The sequence below is a fragment of the Manacus vitellinus genome, unplaced genomic scaffold (genome assembly GCF_001715985.3).
Source record: "Manacus vitellinus isolate BGI_N305 unplaced genomic scaffold, ASM171598v3 scaffold_59_pilon, whole genome shotgun sequence".
Lineage (NCBI taxonomy): Eukaryota > Metazoa > Chordata > Aves > Passeriformes > Pipridae > Manacus > Manacus vitellinus.
The window spans coordinates 130,023-150,685 of NW_021940681.1; positions in this window are offsets into that span (position 1 = coordinate 130,023).

The window sequence follows — 20,663 nt, forward strand, 5'->3', positions numbered from 1 at the left end:
AAATACAGTAAAATTGTATATTTTTATAAAAATTGGCACCTTGGTAGTATTAACTGAAAAAAAGATTTAACCAGTATAACATTTTAATTTTTCTTCTGTTAGCATTATAAAATGTAAAATCATTTGAAACAATTCTGTGACACAACAATTATGTGAAAGAGGCACATGGGGAAAAGTTCATTTGATTTCTGTACCTGGACTTGCCATTCCTTGACTAAATTTAGAACACAAACAGTAGAAAAAACCATTATGGGCAAGTTTTAGTCTGAGATTTTAATAAAGAAATCTGTGGATGGAATTCAGATACAGACTATTGAGAGAGAAATAGTAATTCGTGTCAAAGCTGAAAAAATTTTGGTGGGTTTTTTTTTGACTTTCTAAACTCTCTAACTTTTTATAACTTAGGACTTTTATGTCTTTACAGATGACTCCAATTGGAATTTACAAAGAATTATGGGAATTTCAGAGCCAAAACTAAAATTTCCATTTCAGAGCTGATGGAGCCTACAGATACAGAAACCCAGAGATTTGTTTGTACTCTCTGTACTTTTCTTATATAATTCTGGGCAAAGAATCCAGTCCAGCAGATTTTTGATTCCGTAAACTGCATAAGAGGTTTCATTCTTACAGTTCAGAAGCCACATTGATATTCGTACAAGTTACTAAAACAGTTCCTTTTAATTGAATCAGACCCTGCTGAAAAGAGAAAGACAAAACAGGTTGGAGTGGTGCAAGATAAACAGAAGCTCTCAGAAATACAAGCTTTTAAAGAAATTCACTGTTATTGCCTCAACTCCTTTAAAAATAGACAAGTGCACGAAGAATTAACATATGTAAAATCTTACATTAAAGTGAGATTTAGAAGCAGTAATACAGCAGGAAAGCAGCCTACAGCCAACAAAAGTTTGGCACAGTGGGAGGCTTATCCCAGTAAACAACAATTCACACCTGTTAATTACTCTGAATAGGCTTGCACACAATGCTAGTCAAGGCATTTATCCATTGTTTAGAAGCAATACTAATGTAATCTCTTACGCTATTGTTAAGTGAAATGAAAGATTAATATGAGTCATTTCCTTGCAAATCATCAATTTACTCATCATAGCATTTGTCAGAGGACCCATAAAGGTCCACAATGCTAAAGTTATGTAAATAATATGTATTTCAACTTTGCTGACAATTATGGTAAAGTTATTGATGGTGAGATTACACAAACTATATTTCAGGTAAACTTCTATTTAAACCATAATTTGTAATTTAAAATCTAAAATACATATTCATATTAAAAAAAAAAAAAACACACAAAAAACCCCCCAAAAAACCAAAAAAACAAACAAAAAACCAAACCAAGCCAACCAAACAAAAAAACAAACAAACCCCCCCCCCCAAAAACCCTCACAGAAGTTTCATTTACAATTCCAACAGTTTCTAATTAGAAAACATGTCAATAAAATTTGAAAGTTCTAAACCAATATTTAAGTAATTTGAACACTAGTCAAAATCTAACCATTTAACTTGGCACACTTGAATTACTTAAAACTTGTCATTTCTTTCTATTTTTTTCATGTTAATGCTTGAATGAATGCAAACTGAAGACATGAAATATTGTTAAAATTCCTCCCTGTAGCCCTCTAAGTTATATTCTAAAAAACTGAAACAATTTTTGGGGAGATCCTTAACTAAAGAGAAAATGAAGATATTTTAATCAATGGTAGCCACCTTATAAATTAGAGGATCTGGAAAATAGGTCATTGCAGTTTAACATTATTTCACGGTTGATGTTTTATCACCAGCTGGGTGAATGTGATGAGGTTTCTTATGTTGATGCTCTTATGACACTGTATAGAGATGCAAATACTAAGAAAAAGTGTAAATTGGGAGGAGACATGCTTTTGTCATGTATTGAGAAGAAAGAGGAAAACAAGAGATTGTATGTTGTGGAGGGGATGAACAGGACAATATACAAGTGTTAGCCCCCTCCTTTCCACACCCGTTTAAGACTGAATCAGGGTTGGATAAAGAGGATACAGATCAAAATAACAAAAAAAGGGAAATGAGGATTATAGTTCTACTGCAGGACAGACTTGAGGACATACCCAGCCAGCGATACAGGTACCTTTGAGACAACCAGTGAGATCAGAGGGTCGACCAGTTTTTGTACATGTTCCATTTACTATTTGTTGAATTGGACATGATCTGTTGGGTCATACCGAGAATGTATCTGAAGGAATATATCAACTTTTGGAAACTATTATGCTGCCTCATAACCCTAATTGGGGGGATGTGCAGGCTATATTGAATGCCTTTTTACTGCAGAAGGAAAAATATGGTACTAGATTAGGTGAAAGGATAGACAGAGGTTTTGGGGTCTGAAGGGTACCTGCTCTTGGACCTGAATCAATGTGATTGATGAATGGATTAATGAATCCAAGGACATTAGAGAAATTAATACCCTAGCAGGGAAGGGAAGGGTCAATCAGAGGAAGTTAACATTATGGTACTGGAGGATTCTGACAATGAGTGAAGGGGGGGAAATATGAAGGCATCCTCAGCAGATCCTCTAATTCCAATAAAGCTGGGGAATGAACAATAGTTATTTCTTTTTTTATAGATAGCAGAGCCACACATTCAGTAACAACTAGTTGTAAAGGACCAACTAAGTAAAGTCACAATACCAATTGTTGTGATAATAGGAAAAAGAACTTTGAGTCCATTCTGACCACCTATCAAACATACAATTGGAGATATTAAACTGATTCATGTGTTTCTACATATGCCAGAATGTCCCCTTCCATTGTTAGGATAAAAATATTATGCAAGTGATATGCTCATATAATTTTTTGGAAAAATCTGTACAGCTATATGTCCAAAAGAATGAAATAGAAGGTTCAAATCTACTTATTAATGGACTCAACCTTGGAAGAACCTGAGAATGACATCCCTAATGTGGTACTGAGTCTGGTAGGTCTTCTGGTATGGGGTTCAAAGAAACCAGGTAAGCAAAGAATGTGACTCCACTTAAAAAAGAAAACAACAAACAAATCAGTAGCAAATGTGGTGAAGATAAATCAATACTTTATTAGACCGGAAGCGTGTAAAGGATTGGAGTCCTTGATAAATAGTTGCATGCAGTACGGATTGCTTAGAGTGTAAATCTGAATTTAATACTCCTATTTTACCAGCAAAGAAGCCTCATTCTCAGAAGTACAGACTAATACAAGATTTCAGAGCAATAAACCAAATAAACATGTACGTACACTCTATCACACCAAACTCTGGGTGTTGTCTCACAAGGATGGAATAAAGGAGAAGAATCACCTCCCTCAACATGCTGATCATGCTTCTTATTTGATGTAGCCCAGGATATGATTGGCTGAGCTGCAAGCACAGATTGTTAGGTCAAGTCCAGCTTCTCTTCCACCAGAAATCCAAATCCTTTTCCTCAGGAGTCCTCTCAATCTATTCTTGGCCCAACCTTTATTGGTATTTGGGATTGCCCCACTCCATTGTTAGAAGCAGTTTGTTAAATCAGAGTCCAAATTTGATCCACATAAACTCACTATTGTTACTGGGTTTTCTTTCTGTCATCCCTTTGTCTTCCACTTTCATCTCTTCTGCTAAGGTGGCTAGGACAAAGCCCCAGTAGCTTTCAGGGTTTTTTCCACATATGGTCTAAGAAAATATAATGCTATCTTTAAAAAAATATGTCTGATGAAGAACCCTTGAATAGGTGAATTCACAAACACTGCACGATGTCCAGTATCACTCTCATGTCAATGACCAGAATGCCCTTGCAGCATTTTCACAGCAGTTTGCTATCTTTGAGCTTGGACCATAATGGGCTGCATTTGTGTGAGGAGAACTGAGATCTTTATGTCAAAGAACACCGCATCAAAAAGCACAAAATCTGCCTACACATCACCAAAGAAACCTAAGAGGCTCTTGGGTTTCCTGAGGTTAAACCAGTTTACATTAGTTCTGAGTATTTTGCAGATTGTCACTTATTCATCTCAATAGGGTGCAAATAGAGCTGGATGGCCATCTGTCCCTTGTTTCAGCTGCCAGCAATCAGCCACTTGGCAGGGTTAAACAAAGAATATCTCCATTATATTTAAAGACATACTGGACATTTTGCCATGAGATTCGTGCCAGCAGTTCTATATTTAGGAAGCATTTTGGTAAAAGGAAGATGCAAAACTGAAAGCAGGTGGAGTGCTTCATCTGAAGAATAAGTTGAAACAAACATTGAAGCTTTTCAAGAATTTTAAAAGTTTAGTAAATTTATATACGATATATTTTTGTCCTTGCATTTTACAAATCAAGCCAAATGTAGAAGAAGATTATTACTGAATGAGCGTGTTTTCCCACCTTATCCTCAAAAGAGACTGAATGGGAGCGACATGTATCTTCAGGTATCTTCATCTTCTGACTCAGTAAATATCCTTTGCAGAATGAAGTGGGGGTAAATCCGAACCAAATAAAACACTAACCTAACAGTACAGTTGATACAAATTTTTGTTTCCAAACATGAAAAAGAAATAAACAAGCAAGCTTCTCCCCACACATGCACACGCGCACACACGCACACACACAAAATCTCCAAAATACTAGTGGACATTGCTGAAATTTTGATATCTACTTGACCATCAGGACATAATCCCAAAAAGCAACATTTGCCTGTCAGAATTAAAGAGAAATGTATTCCTCATTGTCCCTCCAAGTTTCAAAACCAGAAACAAATTCTATATATGTATAACCAAACATAACCATGCATTGTGTGGGATTTGCTACTCAAAATGGACCCCTACAAATTGATGGGACCTGCTGGGATTCATCCAAGAATCCTCAAAGAACTGGTTGACGTCATCACAAAACCTCTCTCAATGCTTTTGAGCCATCTTGGAAATCTGGAGAAGTCCCAGCTGACTGGAAGCTGATGGACTTCGTCTGGATTTTCGAGAAAGGCAAGAAGGAGGACCCTGGAAACTACAGGCCAGTCTCACTTCAGTGCCTGGTAAAGTTATGGAGAAGATTATTCTGGGAAGAATTGAAAAACAGCTGAAAGACAATGCTGTCATCAGTCATAGCCAGCAGGGTTTCATGAGAAGAAAGTCCTGCTTATCAAACCCGATTTCCTTTTATGACAAGTTAACAGACTTAGTTCATCAAGGGAAGCCAGTTGATATAATCTTTTTGGATTTCAGTAAAGCTTTTGATACTGTCTCTCATAGGATCCTTCTGGACAAAAAGTCCAGCACACAGCTGGATAAATACATCATGTATTTGCATGATGGGTGAGCAATTGGCTCATGGCTCATGGATGGAGCACAGAGGGTAATAGTGAATGGGGGAACACCAGATCTGTCACTTGTAGGGTTCCACAGGGCTCAATGTTACGCCCTGTGCTCTTCAACATCTTCATAAATGACTTGGATGCAGGACTGGAAGGGATACTAAGCAAGTTTGCAGATGACTCAAAACTGGGAGGAGGTATTGGCTCCCTCAAAGGCAGGGAGGTCTTACAGAGAGACCTTGGCAAAGTAGAGGACTGGGCAATCACCAACCACATGGATTCGATAAAGGGAAGTGCCAGGTTTTGCACTTAGGATGGGGCAACCCTGAATGTTAGTACAGACTGGGGAATGAGATGCTGGAAAGCAGTGCTGCAGAAAGGTACCTGGGGATCCTGGTAAATGGCAAGTTGAATATGAGTAAGCAGTGCCCTGGCAGCCAGGAGGGACAATTGTGTCCTTGAGGGCATCAGGCACAGCATCACCAGCCAGTTGAGGGAGGTGATTGTCCTCTGCTCTGCACTTGGGCAGTTTCACCTTGAGTATTATGTACAGTTTTGGGCACCACAATATAAGAAAGATATTGTTATTAGAGAGCATCCAAAGGAAGGCAATGAAGATGATGAAGGGCTTTGAGGGGAAGCCGTATGAGGAGCAGCAGACGGCACTTGATCTGTTTAGCCTGGAGAAGAGGAGACTGAGGGGAGACCTCACGGCAGCTACAACTTCCTTGTGAGGGGAAGAGGAGGGGCAGGCACTGATCTCTTCTCTATAGTGACCAGTGACAGAACCTGAGGGAATGGCCTGAAGTTGTGTCAGGGGAGGTTTAGATTGGATATTCAAAAAGAATTCTTCATCCAGAGAGTGGTTGGGCACTGGAACAGGCTCCCCAGGGAAGTAGTCACAGCACCAAGCCTGCCAGAGTTCAAGACACATTTGGATGATACTCTCGGGCACATGGTGTGACTCTTGGGGATGGGCCTGTGCAAGGCTAAGGTTTGGACTCAGGATCCTTGTGGCTCCCTTCCAACTCAGCATATTCTGGGATTCTGTGGTTAATGAAAGATGTAAAACCTTGTGGTAGCTGACAAGGAACACAAAGCAAACACACAGGAGACTCACCATCCACTGAACATTTACCAGTAGAGGCTTTAAGGGACTGTTATGTTGGGTTTAGCCATTTAAGTCACTCCGGTCTTGAATAGACTTCAGCAGCATTTCCCATGGCTTATCCAAAGGATTTCTTAAACAAATGCTGCCTATGACTCATTAAAAAAAAAAAAAAAGGTCCATCCAAGAGTTGCTCTTTCCGCAATATTACAGATATTTAAATACGTTTTCCATAAAGTTCCAATCTAGTTTAAATTTCTTTCCCCACACATGTATGGCATCTGATAAGCATAACACACTATATTACAGCAAAAATTTTTTGTCTTCAAAACGAAACACACATATGACTCTTCGTAGCTTAAATTTTCTTAGTAATCCCGGACATTTCTGAGAATTTTTTCCTGTTTGTTTTTTGGCAGTTGTTGTTTGTTTGTTTGTTTGTTTGTTCCTATCTGGTTTTAAAGAGATTGTGTAAAGCTATCCCTGGTTTTTTTTTTTTTTTTTTTTTAAGTTACAGCAAACTATGTTAGAGGCTTTCACAGGCATATGATTATGTTATCAAAGTTACCAAGGAAATGAACCACTGCTTGGTCACTGAAAAGCATTAACTCAAAGGAACTAAAATTCCTGTTCATCAGTTCAACTCATGTACTACCCTATTTCTTTTAAGTTGTGAACACAGACATGTGCCAATCATCATTGGCTAACTTATCACATTTATTGTTTTACTAGATTTATGAATGAAAAAAATTTAATTAAATTAATCTGCTCAACAGATTACACTTATATTTAACAGCGTCAGAATGATTATGCTGGTTGATGGTCTTAAGAACATAAATTGAAGCTTTAAGCAAGACTGGTGAACAATAAGTTTCAAGCCAGTTTTGATAAAGTAATGCATCATTAATGTATATTTGCTGAATATAATCTTGTGAGAAGATTTAGAATTTGGATGACAAAATCTGGAATCTTCAGACAATTTTAAGCTCATGAAAGATGAAATTAGCATTAGAAGTAGGCAGATTTCAGATTCTTTTGAGTGATGACTGCGTCAATTAAAAACACCACTAATAATTGTGTAATCTTATTAAAAAAATGAAAACATTTTTTAGATATGAAAACTAAATGCTGAATCTTAAGCTAACAGACAGTACTGGAAACTTAGTTTCATGTGACCCATAGCTTTAGCTAAGTTAAAGACCTATTTCTTATTTGGAATAATTTTTTTTCTTGCATCATTGTAGATTAGTTGAACAGTCTTTTAAATTAAATTATAAGGTATGCTTTGCTACCAGCATAAAATGGGCTTTGTTAGAATTAAAGTCCATTTAAAATAGGGTGGTTCAGACATGAAGTTTTCCAAAACACCTTCAATAGTAAATACAAGCAATAAATCTTATATTGTGAAATCTAATGGAATAATGCAACTAACCTATAGCTCTTAAGATTCACTGTCACTGCTTAGACCTCCATGTACCATACAGCTTTGGTTTATGTATTGCAAGCATCAAGAACAGATTTTAACAAAAATGCTCAAAGTATGATGCAAATAGCTTCAGCAGGTAGTGTGTAAAGTTTTCATGATATTGTTTCATATGTTATTGAAACCAAAAATACAGACTTCATTTCTTGAACTTTTTGGACAGGGAAAAAATCACAGTAGAGTTGAATGGATTTTTCACAACAATTCTTAGAATTAGTCAGCAGAAGAAAACAAAATCGAGATCTTTCAAATAAGACAGAAAATGAGAACATTTTATGATAGGACCACAGCTCAATTTTAGAAATTTAGTATTCAACAACATAAAGGGAAATAAAGGGCCTCCTTCTTTTGAATATATGCAATCCACACTTGTAATACATCAGATTTATTTTACTTATTTAAAACAAATGCCAAGAGATATAAAAAAAAATCAGATCTCCTCTGCACTGATATCTGTTCTTGTGGCATTGTCAGCAGCTAATTATTGCTCTCTAGGATTTTCCAGCTAATCTATATAAGTCACAGGAGACCGCATATCAACAGTGGTATGTCAGAGGTTCTTGGCCTTCAGTCACCCATCGTGCCCCAGCTGTTCAGCAATCTTTGCTCTGAGAATGGATCGTAGGTGAACACGTAGTTTGATGTGATGAGTGAACAGTGATAGCATTTACTGCATGAATAAATAACACAGGTCAAACTCATGCCTTGTCTAATTCCATTAGAATGAATATGCTTACACCAAGGATCAAAGTAGTTTGTTGGTTGGTAAGCGTTCACAAGGGTAGTAAATTATTGTGGTACCTTTCTTCCCAGAAATTGTCCGGTGCTCAAAAATATAACAATAATTTCATTCTTGAAGCAACAAAGGAGCAATAAACCCATAATCACAGGCACTATCTCCATCATATTATTATTTTCTTTGTATGTTCTTTATTGGGTTTACCTGCTTATCAGTCCATTTTGATATTAGACTCACACAACCTATCCAAAATATAATGTGTAATGTCAAATGTCAAAAGGCAAGTAACTTTCCCTGAAACTTAGGTTTTTAACGTAGTTAATAATTCTACAAATCCATGCAGCCTTTGATGCAGTTCTCATTCCAGGAACTTTCTCTCAGATATATCTATGTAGGAAATACTGTTGGAGCATTTTATTAACAATGTAGCAAATATCAAGGCACTACTTTAAAGAAAACAACAGTGATTTTATTTAAAATTAAAACTGGAATAAACCAGGTTTCCCTTACTCTCCCTCTCCCTCACTGTTTCATACTCATTAACATCAGAAGTTTGTGTAGTGTCCAAAAAGCCTGTCCTATTGCCAGGTGCCACAGCAGGAGTGTTCAGTCTTTCCAGCCACAGCCAGGCACCATGATGTTAATGTCCATATGTGGGATCCAGGATCTGTTGAAATGACAAAAAGGACAAAGAATATCAGCTGTTTCATCCTCATATGTCCTATGTATTTCCTAGTTTGGTGATTATGCACAGGTATGGAATATGTCTTTGTACCATTTTTGAGCTGATGGTGATCCATCCAGCAGCAGTCCATACTGTTATTTATCTCTACAACTGGATGTCTTGTAAAGCTTCAGGTATATGTGCTGGAGTCTTGACAGCGCCCTGTGGCCATCTGTTACCTTCTAGGTGAAGTCTAACCTCTGCTTGCTTCTGTATTTATCTTGATCCAAAATGCATTGGACTCATGGGAGAACTGTCATATAATGAAAGAATGAATCAGACCCACACTTACTTGTGAAAAGCTGCTACTCATTACTTGACTGGGACTAATTAGACAACTGATCAGTGCCACAGAGCAGAAACATTCCATAACCCTTTAAACAGGCTCTGAAGAGTTATTATAAAGCCAAGTTTAGGCTTTGACATTTTCACTTCATGTAACCTTAATTTAATTAATAACAAACAAAAAACCTTTTGATTTCTTTCTCACCTGAGCTTCTGATCTACTGTGGTTTAAAGATATAAGATCTGTCCTTCTGTCCTTTTGTTTCCATCAGTCACTACCAGCTTAGGATCATTACCTTTTTTTTCACTGGTTGACTATTCTAAGGATTATGTACTGGAGGACAGAGAGAAGGATACAGGCTCATTTTCACAAGATAAAACATCAGAAGCTGAAAAGAAATAGTTTTATTTTGTATTAAAGTTATGATAAATTGACATAGGAAAAATAAAGTATATGAAACTTCAAAGATTACTCTTCAGAATTCCTTTCTGAAGAGGAAAAGGGAAAAAGAGTAGAGATTTAGCTTGATGTTGAAAGTATGAAAGGGCCAAATATTTTATTGGTGTAACTAAGCATAACTCAACTGAGTTTCAGTAGAACTCTCTGTATCCATTAATAGTAGCTACATTTCAGACACACTAAATGCTTTGTTTATTCTGCTTTAAATTCGTAGGACTAGATATAGTACACAGTCTACACCAGACATAGGCAGAAGTGATAAAAAAGTTTGAAGAGATACAAAGGTTATATAGCAGTAAAGGGCCATAAACTCTCTTTATATTAGAGGCTGGAAAGGAGAATAGAACTACTAGTGTGCCAGTGCCCCATGAAAAATGGATTATTGTCAGTGGGAATGAAACAAGGCCATGATCTCCACTAATTCAAAGTTCCTTCCAAACTTTTTTTCTTCTGTCTAATCTGCCAGTCTAAAATTTTATACCACTTTCAGTCCTCCGAATTTTGTTTAGCTAGTTTTTAGAACAACATAACTTTGGATCACATGATCATTAAATAAATTTCTACTTCATGGTAATATGCTTATTACAGATGATTGAAAATTTCTATTGCAAGCTTTTTGGGTTGAAAATTATTTTTACATTCATATATATATATATATATGTAAAAAGCAGTGTTTTATATATATATATATAAATTACAAATTTATCGAATATAAACCATCTGGTTTTAGACTGAAACAAAGCTGACATCTTAAATGACTAGCGATCACCTGTGTCCATGCTGCTTCTCTGTTCCACCATTTGAGATAGTAATTGAAAGGCATAGTAGGTAACTCATAAAAACAATCTTTTTTTTTTATTTTTGGGAAACTACTGATCTTAATGCATTGACACTTATTTAGAAGGCATAGGGGGTCTGAAAAATAGCTTTCAGACTAGTTGTGGTCAGGACCTGGCTGGTAATTAAAAGGTCTTATAGTTGGTGAGTTCAGGTAGCTCTTTCCTGGAAGACATGCATTTGTATCCAAAGGAAATTCGGAAATTCTTATTGAACATTCATTTCAGATGTCATTGCTTTTTAAAACTTTTACTGAGAGGCGTCTAACATTAGTGTGCCTTTTAGCTCAGTCTCATTCTTTCTCTTCAATTTAATACAGTTTTATGGAAATTACAAATGAGCTGTGAGAAGAAAGGGAGAAGTGATTTTTTTGGCAAGCTTTAATATCCTGTCAGTAAGCTCTCCAGAAAGAGTTAAGAAATTCTGATAGGATGAATTCTTTTTTCCTTTCCTCCATGTTCTTGCTTACTAAAAATAAAATGTTCAAAGATACACACTTTCATAGAAAATAACTGCAATAAAAAGTCCCCATTATAGAGTGTCAATGGATGTGATAACATGCATAATTTACCTTGGGGGAGTATGTAATTAGAAAATTAACCTTTTACATTTCTCTCCTTAATCAGCTGCAACAAATGACTAGAGAATAACACATTAGCAGCTGTATTTACTGTATTTACATGATATTAACGAGAAACTGACTATGCTTGAAGAGAGGAGAATTGAGTCTGGGTATGAAAAATACAGTGTTCGAGACGGCATGGGGGCTCTTTGTACTCTTTTTTCTTCTCCTTGCATTCTGGTAAAGGCGCATTACCAACTCCAGGTATCCTAAGGACATGTAAAAACATCTCAACTTTTCCTGTTTCCAGGAACAAGTGTATTTGTCATGTCTTTCTACCATGGTGATCTCAGCTTTGAAAAGATTTAACGAAAAAAGGCTTTTTAATATCAATCCTAATGACTCTTTTTAAAATGAGATTAATACTTTTCTATTAAGAAATGGATAGACACCAATTTCATTATGAAAGAGCTGTCTACAAGTAATAATGAATTTTAATCACTATGAATTTTATCTGAAATTATTCATGTAACAAAATTAAAGTCTCCATATCTGACTACCAATATACAGAATATTTCTGTTCCTGTATTGTCAGCTATACAAAACCTCATGTCTGTGGTGGTCTCAGAGGAATTTAGGATGATGGCAAGAGTTATAAAAGCCAGTAGTGGATTTTTCTCTTTCAGGGTTTTATATATTGTGTTATCTGTCAGAAATGACAAGGGGTATGAGAGGACCTTCTCCCTTTTCCCAAGTACTGAAACAAGGTGATAACTGTCATTCTGAAGATTATTGCCCTTTAGCAATAAATATACATATAGACTTCTCAGGGAATGTAATAGAGTTTCACTAGTAAGTGGAAAAAAGTTAGAATAACAAGGAGAAGTCAGGTTCTGCTCCAGAAGACATAAGGATTACCATAACTGCAATTGTCACAAGCCCCTCACAGTAAAGAAAAACGAATATTTAGGAAAAATGCTTTGACTGTGACTTTTCAGAAGATCTAACATCTCACTAGTGATCCTTTCTTTATCAGGAAAATTTGGAAGATGGTAACAAGCCAAACTCAAGATCTGTGCCTCTCTGCTGGGGTTATGTAAGCTCGGACAAAACGTTTGTCCTCTCTGAGCTTCAATTTCCTTGTCTGTCAATTTAAGACAGTAATAATCCCTTACCTCAGATTTGTTGATTGTTGATTGACCGAATGTGATAATGTTTAAAATTTGTGCAGGTGTAATTGGGATCTGCATCATGAGTGTCTTAAAAAACTTTAATAAATTTCTGTTCCATATTCTGTAGTTTTATTCAGGTTTGGTTTTGGGTTTTTTTTTCTCCCTTGCTATTCCTGAAGAATACTCCATGTAAATAACTCTTTATAAAGTTATCTGGGACACCTTATTCTGATTTTGTACTTCACTCATGCTACTTCAGAGATTAGAAACATAAGCAGAATCTGACAAGTTGGGTTTGATCAACAGAAAGACTGAAATGTACATATTGAAACTAGCTCACAAAGGTGTTCCACTGTGACTAGGAAGAGAGGGCTCAAGTGGCCCCTTTTCAGAGCAAAGTTCCCTTGAGGAGAGGAGTCCCAGCCCACAATTTTAGGATTTTATCAAATTGTTAATCAGTGAGGCTTAACATACGGTAAATTAACAGGAGTGACAGACTGGACTGATTGCTAGAATCTCTAGAAGAAGCAGAGGGGTGAAGCACCACTGCCTTTTCCTTCTCCAGTGAAACAATTTCAAATATCAAGCAGCTACATTTGTGCTTTTCAAGGTTTTATACCAATGCATGCAGATGTTTCCTGATGGGAACTAGATCTGGCTCCTCAAGCAGCTTCATGTGAAAGAAGTGAAAACTTGGTCTGCTTTCTACCCTGATGGAGGTGAGCTCTCCAAAGCTGAGCTGTACAGAAAGGCTAAGGTGGATCTTAAGCAGAGCATTTGCTGGTACCTTGACTTTTATCGCAATTCTGAGGTAATGCTGGTACATATTCACCTGAGTACTGTACTAATAGACTTGTAAGTACACTACATGCACACAGAAGTACGTGTAGCATCATACAGTGTCTTAGGTACATGTTTTGTGACGTATACATAGGTGTGATATTATGTACATATATGCATGTATATAGGTATTTTTGTTATTATTTCTATGTAAATTCAAAAATCTCCCTGTGCAAACATGAGATATATTCTACCAGATTACAGCAATTTAACATTGATCAGGATGTTGGTTTCACCTACTTGACAGGTCACACCCCAAATATAGTATGACAGTCTTAAAATAAATCTGTTTAGTTCCATTGCAGAATGTTATTTCCCTCGGAATCTTTAAAATGAATTGTCAGAATTGTATTCAATTACGGTCAGGTTGTTTTCCTGTAGAGTATAGGAATGCTTAAAAGGGCATCTTGTGGACTGTATTTTATAATCTTCATGGGTTATTATGAATCCTTACATTTTTCATCAATAGAACTATAGAGGAGTCACTTCATTGCTTTGGGTGAAAACATAGCTTGTACGATTTGATTTAGTATGTTGCACTGATACATATTTTTAAACTTAAACAAGTGCTTCAGCTGTAGTTATTAAAGCAGTTGAGCAGATGCTGACCTGTTTTTTGCTTTACAACTGCATAACAGAGAATATTAGCCACTCTGTATAATTTTTGAAATGACAATGGGTGCAATCTATTTTGTCATATAACCTTAAGATCAGTCCTGATAAACTGCTGTCTGCAAGGTTCTGAAAAAAATATAATAGGAATTCCTGACCTTCAGTATCTAAAAAATGCAAATGCCTCCAGAGTCTTGTATTGTAAATTTCATTTTTATATAATTAACCAAACCAAAGTAACAATCTGCCTTATTGAGATGTCACACTGATGGTCATCATAGCTGGTAACTTATTTGGTAGCTTGTTAACAAATGATCTATTCTGAGTGCCATTACTACACTTCAATTAATTGAAATATGCAATAAGTGCACAGTTCATACACAAGAACACTATTTTTAATCTTCTAATACTGCATGCATCAAGTTTCCCATCATTATATCAAAGTGCTATGCCTTTTTATAGCAGTAAAATAAATAACCTTGATGATAATTGATGAATGTTAAACATTTCAGAAGTTCATAGAAGTCCTTCAGCTTGTGATACCTTCATTTAGTTTATTTGGCTTATTTTCTTTTCAGAGAAAGATGACAAATTGATGAAAACAAGACATATCATTGGATATTAATTCAGTCCTGTCCAGACCAAAGAACAGAAATATCAATGTAAAAAATGACAGAAGAGTTTGAAAGTCTCCTAAAACTTTAAAGTTTTAATACCTCCAGTATCATTAATCTAATTATGATTAACCATTTTGTCAGACCTAGAAGTACTATTTTTAATTTAATATCTGTTGGCAGCAGCTGCAAAAACATTAAAGATCCTAGAAAGCTCAGTGTAAAGAATAGACTCGCAGGACATATATTTGCAATATAGTTTGTAGTGTATTTGAAAATGAAAGTCATAGAATCATAAAATCTTTGGGTTGGAGGGAACATTTAAGATCATCCAGTTACAACCCCCCGCCATGAGCAGTGGCGTCTTCCACATCAGGCTCCTCAAAGCTCTATCCAATCTGATCTTCAACACTTTCAGAGATGGTGCATTTACAAATTTGGCAGCAGGGGCAGTGCCAAGAGCAAATGGGGTTAGATTTAAAGGGCTCCAGGGAGCACGAGTGACCGACAGCGTGGCAAACAGGAGCAGACAAACAGGGGTGTGGCACAGCAGTGAGGGTATGGCACAGCAGTTTGCACAGGCAGGGTGAGCAGGAAGAACTTCTCTCTGACCATGCAGGCACAGCCAATACAGGCAGAAAGCCGAAGTCTTATCAGCATACTAGTTTTAGCTTCCTCAGTCATAGTGTTGACACACTGTAAAGGTCAGTCCCTTGTATCTGGTGGAGTCACTGAACCAGCCGTGTCAGAGGCCTCCAGTGAGACAGACCTGCTGATGGCAGATGCAGCTCTCCAGGTCACAGGTTGCCAGGACTGCCTGATGCCTCTTCATGAGGCTGGGGCAGACATACAGGTTTTTTTGCAAAGGTGTACCATGGTTGAAGAGCTGGTTGAAAGTGAAGGAGTTAAAGAAAGAACTGAACAATCTTTGTAGTATACAGGCAAGTGAGCAAGAGAGAGACTGATTATTTTCAGACATGCTACAGTCTCAAAACTCTTGGGAGTCTTGAACCTCCATTGTAATAGAGAAGCAGGTGGATTCAGAGAGTAATTAGTCAAAGGACTGTTGGTCAAGGGTCTGTTAAAGACGAAGGCTGGAACCAGCTCACTGCATGTACCAGGAGGAAGGTTCTTCCTCCTCCTCAAAATTTGACGGGTAGGACTGGTACCTTCTGCAACATGTATGAGGCTCTGGTACTAGAAGGCCAGACAACTGATGAGGTGGACAAAGGTTCTTCTGAGGTATTAGGGCCTCCTAAAACAACACCACCTGTATGGTGCATCAAGACCTCCTCTGTTAAGAGGAAAAGAAGGGTAGTTGTAATAGGAGACCCTGTTCTAACGGGAGCGGTGGGCCCAGTATGCAGACTGGACCCAACTCCCAGGGAAGTCTGCTGTATTAGTATTATTAGTCCCTGTTACTGGACCACTGGATAAAACTGATTTGACCTTGAATCTGAAATCATGAAGTACTTCTGTCAAATGCAAACTCTAAACCAATGCATGTGGTTTAGAGTTTATTCTCACTAGAAGGTGGTAGTTGATGCCTGAAAAGTTACAGTAATGTAAACATAGGTCTATAGAAATCCTGTTAAAATAAAAACAATGAGTCAAGAGGTTGGTTTTCATTTTGTTTTGCTTGCATTTGATTTTTTTGTTTGTTGGTTTTGTTTTGGGTGTTTGTTTTTTTTTTAAACAACATTTGAAATTCGAGTTCAGCAGCCCTTTGCAACAGCTCTGTGAGTTCTATCAGTCTTCAGTATTTCCTGTACGCATCCCAAAGTGCATGTTCTATCAGAGATAATTGTTAGCCTTTCCCAAAATTGCCTCATCCTGGCAGTGGATGAGCAACACTACTTCAATATTGCTCACAAGGATATTACCTCGATTATAACATCTTGGAGGAGAAATATTTAAAGCTTACAACACTGAGAGAAAATAATGAATTTTTGGTTAATGGTTTCTTCTATGGATGTATACCATAAATTTCACAAGAAAAACAAGGTGTGAACTTTAAAAGCTGTATATAACAAGGTGATTTGTAGGTGACTGAAAGCTAAGATTAAGTGTGAGTGGGTGGTAAATAATAAACCAGTAAGACAGTTTTGATCTATTCAGTATTATAACAACTCTGAGCCAAACAGGGTCTAATCATCAAGAAAATATGACAGTATTCTTATAATATTCGAAATTTATTTCTATTTACATAAGTTATTTCTCTACAATATGGCTTAAGGACACTGAATACAAACTCAGGCAAAATACTCCTTTTGTACCAAACCATCAATAAGACTTTTTTTTTTTAATTATAAAAATTAATTTTGAAGAAATGCAGGGGGAGGTAGGTCTGTCTCAGGAAATGTAGACTATTTTTGTTGGAAATCTGGTATTCTAAGTAATACTCCAATGCCTCATAAACCAGAATGCTTCAGGGCACTTTGTGTTGGATCCATCTCAGTAAACATCAGACAACTAAAAGTTGTCATCTAAACTGGTAATCTAGTCTTCCTTTATAGTCAGTGGAGAGAAATAAACACCTTCAGGGAGTGATTCGTCTCATTGAAGATGAGCATCTAAGACAGCTTAGACGAATTGTCTGACTACAATGTCTAGTTCTCTCAATAAAGAGAGCTTATACAACTAGCTTAGACTGAGACAATCTTTAAGACGTTTGAAATTAGGCAAGACAAATCCCACGTTACATGCCTGTTCAGAATCAAAGAACAGAGAAGAGAAAGATAACAATAGTTTAAGATTAAATTGTTTCAAGACTAAGTTAACACACTTAACAAATATTTTCAAATTATCTCTTTCAGCTGTTTTTTTTTAAGTGCTTGACTAGTGAACAGAAATGGTGTTCAGAAGTACACTCTGCAGCTGTTCTTAACCAAAATCTCTTGAAAGATCTTGTGATATCTACATTTCAAAGTATAAGCTTTCTGTTATTTACAGGAATGAAAATTATGTCTTTACTTTTTGAAAGGGGAAAAGTATAGATTATAGTGTGCATTTTGAGAAGCAGAACAGTTAGGAGAAAACAATAAGGGTGCTCTAGCAGAGTTTTTGAAACACAAATCATCAAATCATAAAACCAAAGCCAAAAAATAAAAACAATCTATCTCCTTATGAATCCATATGCTTGTACTACAGTAAAAGATAATCACAATTATATTATGACTGCATAAGATTTGCAGTGATAATGAACATAGAATAAGTCTTAGAAGATCAGTAAAGAAGTAAAATCTCATTACAGTGCAGATTACCATGTCAGGAGGTCTGAGTCAATTAGAAAAGAAGTTTGGACTTGGTAAAGCTTAAGCAGTTGAATAGTGGAAACTGATTTGTAAAGCATCATCATCAGTGGTAAATTCAGTGGCATTTCCAGTTTTTATTAAAGTGTTTTCACCTGTAGTGGGTTGACCCTGGCTGGATGTCCTGTACTCATTACAGCCACTCTCTCACTCCCCTCTGCAGCTGGACAGAGGAGAGAAAGAAACAATGAAGGATTCGTGAATTAAGATGTGGGAGAGGTCACTTATCAACATCATGGGCAAAACAGACTCAAAGTGGGGATGTTGATTAAATTTATTACTAACAGGGTCAGAACAAAAGAGTGAGAGGTAAAATAATCTTAAAAACACCAGCCCCCCATCCCTCCTTCCTTCCAAGTTCTCCCTCCTGGCCCCCAGCTGTGCAGGGGCATGGGGAATGGGGGTTATGGTCAGTTGTTGTTTCTGCCACTGCTCAGGGAGAGGAGTCCTTCCCCTGCTCCCGTAGGGTCCCTCCCATGGAAGACAGTACTTGATGGACCTCTCCCGTGTGAGTCCATCCCTCAGGTAGGTTCTTCATGAAACTGCTGTCCCGTGGGTCACTCCTCCATGGGGTGCAGTCCTTCACAAATGAACTGTACTGACGTGGGTCCCCCACAGGGGCCACGAGTCCTACCCGGGAAAAACCTGCTTCACGTGGGCCCCTCTCTTCACAGGCTGCAGGTCCCCAGCAGGACCCTGCTCCATCTTGGGCCTCCCATGGGGTCACAGCCTCCTTCATGCATCCACCTGCTCCACAGGGGTTCCTCCATGGGCTGCAAGTGGGTTTCTGCATCCTGGTGGTGCTCCATAGGCTGCAGGGGCACAGCTGCTCCACCATGGTCTGCACCATGGGCTGCAGGGGCTTCAGCTCCAGTGCCTGAAGCACCTCCTGCTCCTCCTTCTGCACTGACCTTGGTGTGTGCATTTTTGTTCACATGTTCTCACTCCACTCTTCCTTGGCTGGAATTTTCATCTGCACAACAACCTTCAGTTCTTAAATATGTTATTACAGAGGCATTACTATCACTCTTGATTGGCTCGGCCTTGGCCAGCGGCAGGAAGTCCATCCTGGAGCCTGCTGGCATTGGCTCCACAAGACAGAGGAAGCTTCTAGCAGCTTCTAAGAGAAACCAGCCCTGTAGCCCCAATTCCACTACCAAAACCCAGCCACAGAAACCCAATGCATTACCATAGTCTTTCACTATACAAATGACAGAGTGAAAGTGATCAACTATTTTACTCAGTTTAAATTTGTTTAATTCACATTATTTGATACTTAGGATCCCATTTATCCAATGTATAGCTGATAACGGTCTGGTCTGCAATGATATCTCAATATTACTAGAACACTGAAGGCATAACTGAGTTTTTTATTTCATGTGGCTTTGGTTTCGCCAATTGAATCTCTGTTGTTTGTTAATCCAGAAGTTGAATAGTACCTAGAAGTCAGTGAGACAATCCATACAAATCTTAAATGACGTTTGTGAAAAATTTTCAAAGAAAGAGAATTTTGTATTAACAACAGATAAAATGTTTGCTGGGAATGGGGAACAAAACTACAGCTTGCTACAGCAGTATTTAGGGCTTAGTAAACACTTTCTAATGTGCCACAGGATGTTCGCATAAATACATACCTAAGAATCTATACCCTTCAACTCCTATTCCAAAACCTCCTCTATATGATTCAATTCTAAGCATTGATAAATACTTCACAGCAGATATAGTCAGAGTATTGCTTCTATAGGGTATGCAGAAAATCACAGCAAGTCTACAAGAACTGTGTGCTCACTGGGATGCTCACATTTGGCAGAGATGCAAGGTTTAATGTAAAGGGAAATAATATAAACAGTTTGGAGGTCTGTGTCCTCTGAATAGTGACTGGCCCTAGGACCTTCCCATGCTGCAGAGAGCTGACCTCTGGCAGCTGTTTATGCTCTACTGGCAGACTGCATTACTGCAGTGAGCAGCTGCAGGGAATGAGGTGATAAAGTAAAGAATTATGGTCTAATGATTAGGTCATTAGGTCTTCCTGACAAATGGTTAGCATATTAATTGGTGGTTAAAATTAATATCTTTGTTTTGGCTTCTGATGAAGCTAAAGAGAACCATCTCATTTTCATTAGAGTAGACCATCTTTTGATTTAGATACACACACATAAAATTTTGGAAGGTAATCTAACAGGCACATAGAATCCGTAATTCCTTGTGGTGATTTTTGCTGTAGTATTGTCTTTCAGTGAATCAATGGAAACCTCATTCATTGAAATTTGTGAGGCTCATCTCGGAAAGATTTTGGAATGTAACTTTATCTAAACTGGCTTCCATATCTAACATTCTCATTCTGTGATATATAGCTCTGTTGAAAAAAAGTAAATTAAGATTTCAGTTCTACTGTGTCAGTACAGGGGACGTCTATGTGCAAGAAGACATCTGTATATGGTTAAATGCAGAAGGAGTTGCTCTCTACAGAAGTTAAAGTGGTAAAAAGGTGATCACTGTAAATGATACTGTTCCTTGAAAAATTAGAATCAGTATAAATAGTAGTACATATAACAGGATAAGATATAGTATGGAATTCAATTACACCACATTGAATCAAATTAAATAATATAGACTAGAATGT